Consider the following 9,075-nt stretch of genomic DNA (forward strand, 5'->3'; position numbering starts at 1 on the left):
TGTGCCTAAAGGCACGGTATCTTATTGTCTCATTGTTACAAATATTGCTTTATATGTGCAGGGAGAAGCTCTATTGATCAAGAGCTTCATACTTGATGACAAGTTCAAATTTACACTAGATGATATTAATGTGATACTGGGTTTTTCCAAAATGATATCGTTTTGGAAAAACCGAGTTCGTCCGAAAGGCACGTAGGCCTATGTTGTGATGTTACCCAATCAGGACTTCCCTACACAGACATATAAGAACTATTGAAGATAATAATTATTTTATTAGTTTGGTTTGTGTCGACCCAAGACTACATATAATTATTTTGTTGTCGTGAAGACTAACAAGTCCGAATAGCAACGGAATCCAATCGAATTAGTAGGCTTACAGTAATCTAGTTAACATCAAGTATCTTTTTTGCTCATAGCTTCCAGGACAAAGATTTCAAAGGTATGTATTGATTGACTGTAATACCTCTAACGTTTCATCAAATAATTGGTACATTCAGCAAACTGATTTTTTTTTTATTGCTTCCTAAATTAATGGAAGTACCTTTCATTAAACGCAGATTTTTGTCCTAAAATTTTACCAAAATTTTGTTTGTAACTTTTGTGCCCATGTGGATATTTCTGTTTTTTTTTTTTGTTCTCTTTTTTTTTTTTTTTTTTTTTTTTTTTTTTTTGACGTGTAAACATGTCAAATTCATTTATTTATCTATTGCGGTTTTGTGGAATCTTATTAAAAATTATTTTGTTATGTTACTGGTATCAATTATTTCTAGCTGGATCATTGCCTCTCCACAACACATTTAGGTAAAATTAAAAAATAATATTGTGTTGGCCACGCCCGACCGACCCAAAATATTCGAAATTGAGGGTTGGCATTTTATTTATTTATATATTTTGAATTACAACGAAAAAAAAATTCTTAATGAGCCAAAAAGGAAAGAATGGGCCTATCTTGCGACGGTAGGCAATTCGACAGGTTATGCGATCGTGTTGCTCTTCAATAGATTTAATTATTGTCTCTGTTGTATTTTTGTATATTTTCTACTTTTTAGGCATAAACGCAAAAGAACTTTTTCTACCCACCTACCCATTTTTTTTTTTTTTTTTGGATTTTCCCAAAACGTGGCCAATACAAGATTTGTTTTCTTCTGTACGTTGCAGTTTAGAGTGCCTGGTACGTTGGATAAGATATAAAATACTGTAAGCATAGTGCACCCTTTTCCACGAAGACCCAGAGGGGAAATGATAAAATATAATGATCACGTACGTACGTATTACTATTAGGTACGTACGTAATAGTAATACGTACGTGCTTGACTATCACGCACGTATTACCGTACTAATTTGTACATCGTATTACTACGCGTACGTATATTTTCACGTACGTATGTATTATCACGTACGTACGTATTACAAATACGTGCGTACGTATTACTATTATGTACGTACTTGATCACGTACGTACGTGATAATAATACGTACGTATATGATAGGCCTACTTTTTTTTATCATGTCCCTTCTGGGTCTTTGTACTTTTCTTAGCGGCCCAGTTGTTTATTACAGAAACACAAAATAATGGCGAATCATGGATACTCATTTGAGGGACAAGTTGGCAAGTACTTACGAGATAAATACGGAAGTTCACGAGTCCAGTCACAAGTACCAATGAATGGAAGAATTGCTGACTTTGTTGTGAATGGTAACCAAGTATGGGAAGCGAAGTCTGCGCCGAAGATCGATAAAGACGATCATGTCCTTAAAGCGGCAACCACTGCTAGAGGATACGGAAAAGCTTTCCTTGCCATTGGACGAGATGCAAGTGTTTCCTCCACCGTCCAGCGGCATGCAAACGATAATGGTGTGCAGATAGTCAGAATGCAGTTTAATTAATAAACATAATCGATGAGTTAACCATTATTTATATTTCTGAAAATTGAAGACATATAGAGTGATATTAGAGTAGACCTTGTCATTGCCATTCAGTTTAGTACTTGAGATGAATTATAAAATTAAGCTATACGTACTTTTTAATCCGTAAAATGCATTACCATTCCTAATATCAGATAAATTTTAAAATGCAATTTGTAAATTTCATATAGTGTCAAGTAGTAGGCCTATGCGCTAAATAATCGTATGCTTATTATTATAATAAGCGTTCTAGGGCGGATGTAGCGGGTGGGGATGCAGACGGTGCGACCACACCAACCTAAATTGTGTTAAGACAAAATAATTGTTGTATTGTATTTTTACTATATTATTTTTATCATTAAAGATATAATGCCGGTTAGATTTTTAAACTATGAGAGTGTAATTTCCGGGCATCTTGAGGTCCATATTCTCAAAATTGTCTCAACCAGGGTGGGGCTGAGGTGGTGTGGATTCTCACGCACCCCCCCTACCGCCAAATCCTGCATTCGCCCCAAACATTCTTATATTATGATAACAATAAGAGAATTTGAATTACCTCACTATGCATTGTGATTTTGAAGGGCATACAAATGTAGCAGAAAAAACAGAATGAAGCTTATAATAGGAATTTTGTTATCAGACCTTATGTATTAGTAAATAGATATTATTAAATGTGTGTTAGCTGTTCTTATTAAAGTAAACACAGCGATTTCTTTACAGATGTATTTCACTTGAAAATAACAAAAAATCATAAAAATAATAATACTCTAACGGTGTGAAGATAATCAGATTATGAATTATTTCTAAAAATTTAAGACGTAGAATTGAAGACATTTAGTGTAGGCCTTTATATCAGTTTTAATACCTTTTTACTCAGAGAGAACTCGGGTTGCTTACCATTATCAATATCCTTACGTTTAATATCATTATTTTAAATTTTATCATCATCATCATCATCATCATCATCATCATCATCGTCATCAATATCATCATAACCACCGCCATTATTATTATTATTATTATTATTATTATTATTATTATTACTATTATTATTATTAATATTATTATTATTATTATTATTATTATTGTTATTATTGTTATTATTATTATTATTATTATTATTATTATTATTATTATTATTATTATTATCATCATCATCACCCTCATCATACTCATCGTCATATAGGAATGGCGCATTAGAAAAATAATAAAGAATTGTTTATTTTATACCATTATACCATTTATGTTTATCATATAGGCCTAGTTCTATGTCTTACTGTACCACTCTCTCTGATTGGCTAGTTCATTATTATCAACTAAGCCCTTAAGGTATTGTTTTAGCTTTCCTATCCACGCTACTCTCTTTTGTTTTATTACGATCCTACGTTTCTTATGTAATGGTAATGGTAATGGTGGGATATTTGTAATGCGCCTTCCACAATAAAATCGTCTGATCATAATCAAAATCATATTACGTCAGCATTATATTTTTTTATATTGTATATATATATATTTTATATCTGAACGTATACCTGATGAATACCATAATTACAGTACAAAATATTTCAAAAAAAAAATACGTACACAACAACCCCTACAACAACCATATTTCTTTTAATATCACTGTACACGACATCACACCTTTCCTAACTGTTAAGTGAACATAAAAAAAGGTCTTTCTTGATGCATACAACTACTATAACTTTAAACGTTATTTTTTTTCTTTTTAATGCTCAATACATGTAACAACACTCCACACAACCTCCACCCACCGACAGCACTTGGCATTGCCAGCTATATTCTCAAGTGGGCTATTGCATCAGTGATGCTTTCGTTTTATAGTTTTCACTAGAACTTTATATAATTGTTAAATTAAATTTGCGATTGCCATTTCCGGCCACCCAAAGGTGTCATAATCATAGATTTTCTTATGATCCCGGTGGTGGATTCAAGGAGGGTCGAGCTGATTCGGATCCTCATAAAAGTAACAGTAATCAGTCGATTCTGAAAGTAAAACTTTAAAAGTGAAAATTTGGCCAATTTTCTGCAAAAAACGTAAAAGTTCTGCGTCCTGTGGCACCTACAGCTGCTTTTAAAAAAGTGATTTTTATTTATTATTCGAAGTCTCGCTCTTCATTTGGCTAGAGGTTTAGATAGAAACGCCCTCTACACATGTATTCATCCTTTGCATATTTTATAATATATTTTAATTTTTATATGAAATATAAAGTACTTTAAAATAATACTAAATTTTCTTTAAAATTACAAAAAAAAAATATTTTTAAAAATAAGGCAAAAAAAGCAATTTCGCTGTACAATAATACAATAAATAGGCATAATGTACCCTCGTTGATTGCTTCTGCAGGTAATAACACCAATACCATACGTACAATTGAACCAAATATATTCTAATCTCGGGCAAAATATAGTCACCTGACTCTCTCCCTGACGGGTTCCGGGGTCGACGAGGCTTCTTGTCGGTTACGCCGGTAACCCTCCGCTGAGTCTGGGCCCGGGCCTTGGCGAAGGCTCGAGCCTTGGCGAGGTTGAGTACTTAGCCTTGCGGCATCATATGATGATCGCTTGGCGGTGATACTTGACAGGACTAGGCGATTAACAGACTGCAGGGGAGATGCACAGGGAGTCTCATTCAACTGACAGGCACTCGGGATGGCTATGCTAGGTTCAGTGCATCATCGTGGCTTAGGGGTCACACTGCTTCCTCCCTCCGTTCAGTTGGCTGTGGGGCCGAGCAAGTAGTTCCATCGTGCATTTAAGTGACCAGCGTACGAGGAGCGAAAACTTGAATACTAAAGAACAGAACACATTTGCAAACATGTAGCCTGGGTTCCAGGCCCTAATTTTGGGTGATTCACTCTTTATTGCATTTAGTGCGCGCCATACCTAATTTAATTGGCGTCCCATACTCAATTTCTTTTTTTTTTATTATTCCGTCTCTAAATTAACTTTATCGTTGGTGGCGCTGTCCAGAATGAGAAAAATAATAAAAAATAAGAGTCTAGCAAACATGGTATTCCAGAACGTAAACATTCACTCTCTGGATGTTCGTGTTGAAGCTGGAACTAGCGATTAAAATGGCCTAATATTGTTCATAAGTCTATGCTTCAACTTAAATGTGATTTTCATGATTTGAAATACAAATACCTTACTCAGTTGTGTAGATATTTTTGAAAAATGTCCTGATGCAGATTTTTATATATAACCAGGGAGATGTAAAAAATAAACATCTCCCTGATATAACCATGTTTTTGATTTTGATAAATTAACATTTAATTATTTTTCTTTAAAAAAATAAATTTAACTTAAAGGATTTTAAAATATAAAAAAAATTAAGTTAACTTAAAACACAAACAACACGATAGGATATGATGTTTGCGAGAATAATTGGTATACTTGACTGTATTTTCTGAAGCGCCGTTCGTTTTGGGGTTGCTTGCTATCAGGAGTTGTTACAATCAGTGGCGTCACGCTGTTGGATGTGGGATGGGGAGGGGCAACGACATTGCAGTTTAAAAATATATATATTATAAACTATAATAATACTATAGTTTCATTCAATGGGGCCCCGACAGTTTTAAACAAATAAAGCTGGGTTCTGATGTTCGAGATCATGCTTCTGATTTTGTGATCAATCTGCTTTGCATTGTATATAGGCCCTACATTATTAAAACATGTTTAGTTCTCACTAAACTTGGCCTATTCTCTGTATTTATTTACACCTAGAGTACATAGGGCTACTGTAGGCCTATACCAGTCCGAAAGTCATTTTCCATTCTATGTTCTCTAACAACGTAGTTAGTTAATTTTTCAATCTCCAGCAAATTTTAAATAGCAATCCCAAATCCTCCTTTTTGGAATGCAAGGAAATAGATAGTGCTTTTCCTTTGTTGGCTCGATTGTAACTCCTGATTGTAGCAACCCGAAAACGAATGGCCCTTTAAAAATGCAGTACAGTAAACCAATTATTTTCTCAAACTTTATATCCTATTGCATTGTATGTGTTTTAAGTTAACTTTATTTTTTTTTTTAATTTTATTTATTTTTTTAAGCTTACAGGTTTGGAATATTTTTAAATCCTTAAGTTAATTTTATTTATGTTGTTTTTTATTTTATTTATTTTTTATTTTCAATCAAAAAACAAATGCGATCGTCAATACCGACCTTGGTACAATGTAAACTTGTAATCATATGACTACTTATACAGAATTTTACTATATTATAGGCACAGACTAGGACCAGGCCTCCTACTATAGTATGCTTGCTTGGCTGGTTTTGATTTACGTTTTGGAACAGAATTTGGAGAGGGCGTTTGATTAAGTCAGACCTACGTTTTGAATTTGAGTTAGGCTACATTAAAAAAAATAAAATAAAACTACATTTTAGAAAATTTGAACGACGTTTTGAAAAATTAGAACTTCATTTTGGGAAACTAGATCTACATTTTGAGAAAATTACGCTTACGTTTTGATAAATTAGACATTGAATTTTGCAATGACATTTTGATTTTAACATGGACTTTTGCTGCGTATGGCACCCCTTAGGGGCAGAGACATGTACAACACCATGGTTGAAAAAATGGCTCCTCTGCCAGGAAATAGCACATATACTTTACAAAAATGCATGTCTCACTTTAAAAGGGTGATGAATTTTGATTGCAAGTAATTAGGGCCGGCTTGACCATTAATACCGTTGTGTCACATAACAGCCTATAGGTCTATATTGATTCCACCGTTGTCGTTTTTTTAAGTCGATTCTTATCCTACAATCATCAACCTAATAATAATTATCGACATTATCATCACCGCTATCATCATCCATCGCCATCATCATAATTATCAACCGTCATCAACATCATCATAACCACCACCATCATATCAATATCATCATAAACATCATCATCATCATCATCATCATCATCATCATCATTATCATTATCATTATTATTTTGCCCAATACTTTCTACTAATGTTTTATTCCAGTAGAATTACATTTTAATTACAATGGAATTAAGGGCGTTTGAGTAGGCCTATATACAGTACGTATCCATTTTACACAAAAAAATAAATAAATGCCTACCTCGAATAAACACCTCCCTCGAATAAACTCTCCCTCAAAAACCATTCTCAACAATAAAAGATGTGTATAAGAGACAGCTTTTAACCTTGAATAATCGAAATTTGTTATAGCTCGACAAAATACTGATATGGATGTGTACTTCCATAATATCGATATCAAATAAAGCTACTACGGTAGTGACGGATCCAGAAATTTGAAATAGAGGGGATCCAGGGGGCACTTTCACATATGGGTTTATGATTATGTCACCTCCATGGTCCATGCTCTAGATGGCCGAAAAAGACTTAAATATGAATACAATTTTAATTTTTCCTTCCATTTTTGAATTAATTTTAAAATAATTTAGGCGGGTCTGGTTGCACACTTCCCCTTTTCAAATATACAGAGCAGTTGAGCATTTTATATAGGCTTATAATAATAATAATAATAATAATAATAATAATAATAATAATAATAATAATAATAATAATAATAATAATAATAATAATAGGCTTAATGATAGTAATAATATGCCTAATAATAATAGTAGGCCTATAGGTCTAATAATAATAATAATAATAATAATAATAATAATAATTATAATAATAAATAAGAATGATAATAATAATAATAATGAAATAAAGCTCATGGCGCCCCTACAAAAGAAAGTCGAAATGTGAAATACTTTTTATATTTCTGCTCATGACAGAAAAGCGTATAAATTGGATATCATTGGAAATGGGCTGGATTCCCAGCCTAATGGGCGTTCCTGATGCTCGGTAATTTTTACTTTTCTTGATCTCAATCCATTTGTTATCTTGCTTGTGCATGTTAAGCATCGAATAAATTCAATCAATCATTCAAAAAATGTTATATCATGAAAAATGTTTGTATGAAGATATAGTTATAAAATTATGTTTATTGTTTGAAATACTGTATTTATGAATCTATATCTTCATTTCTATCGAATAGAACACTTTTTATAAATTTTATTTGCCCAGGCCCATGACAATCAGAATGCTAATGTAATTTGTTTGTGCTATTGCGATCTACTAGTCCTACGCAATACCATGTATTTAAAAATCCTCCCATCATTCCGTAATATGATACAATAATTTTGTTAATATCTAATATGATAATGCTGATATGATAAGAATTGTGAAGTACTATTACGTTGTATCAGCAGCATTGTCCATTGCGATAACTGAATACAATAATGTTGAGGTTGGGGTGATCACTAATCTTTCAGTGGCAGATTTAAGGTGGGGGGGGGGGTAAAAACCAGCCTGCCCCACCCCATAAATCTTTTAAAATTCTAAAAAAATGGAGGAAAAAAAAGAAAATTACATTCAAATTTAAAATCTGAGAATGCCCCTCTATTTCAAACTCCTGGATCTGCCACTGTTTTTATTCATATACATATTATGTTTTGATGATAATCCGTTAAAATACTTTCTCTGTTTCTTAATTATATCTTAATATTTTTCTATTCCAGTGATGTAGACAAAGAGGCCACAACTATCAGAAAAGAATGTCCGGACAGAAAGTGCAACAGAACTTTCCAATTATTCATAGATAGTAATATTGTATTTTTACTGATTTTTGTCTTATTAATAAAGTTCCGGAACCCGTTTGCTGTGAAGAATATAAACATGTAAGATAATACGATATAACATTTTGAGGATTAAAATCAGGTATATTGGTTTTTGCCGGATGTACATAAGCCAACAGTATATAAATATAAAATGTATACATATATTACAACTTGATTTCAATGATTGAAAATAAATATAAAATGGAATTGTGCATTTCTTCTCATCTTACTTAATGTCTATGTTTACTGTAAAAAATTCAATAGCTAACATATCCTTATTATAATAAGCTTATAAGCTTAAACCAGAAGTGAAGAATTGCTGCATCAATATGCGCTACTTTATCTATTAAACTAGCAATTCTTTCGAGGACCCCTCAACCAAAACATAAAACCGGAAATGACTTGAAATATATGTATATATATATATATGTATATATATATATATATATATGTATGTATGTATGTATGTATATATATATATATATATATATATATAGTGA

At 32.4% G+C, this 9,075-nt stretch overlaps 1 long non-coding RNA gene across 1 annotated transcript; it reads left to right on the forward strand.

Annotated features, from left to right (window-relative positions):
- The first annotated feature begins 207 nt into the window (after positions 1-207).
- Positions 208-2,614, forward strand: LOC117112844. Its single transcript, XR_004446094.1, has 2 exons — positions 208-439; positions 1,561-2,614. It is a non-coding gene; the product is annotated as an uncharacterized LOC117112844 (long non-coding RNA).
- The last annotated feature ends 6,461 nt before the right edge of the window (positions 2,615-9,075 follow it).

This window comes from Anneissia japonica, unplaced genomic scaffold (genome assembly GCF_011630105.1).
Source record: "Anneissia japonica isolate Jap-2015-1 unplaced genomic scaffold, ASM1163010v1 scaffold172582_len1462937_cov174, whole genome shotgun sequence".
Taxonomy (NCBI): Eukaryota; Metazoa; Echinodermata; class Crinoidea; order Comatulida; family Comatulidae; genus Anneissia; species Anneissia japonica.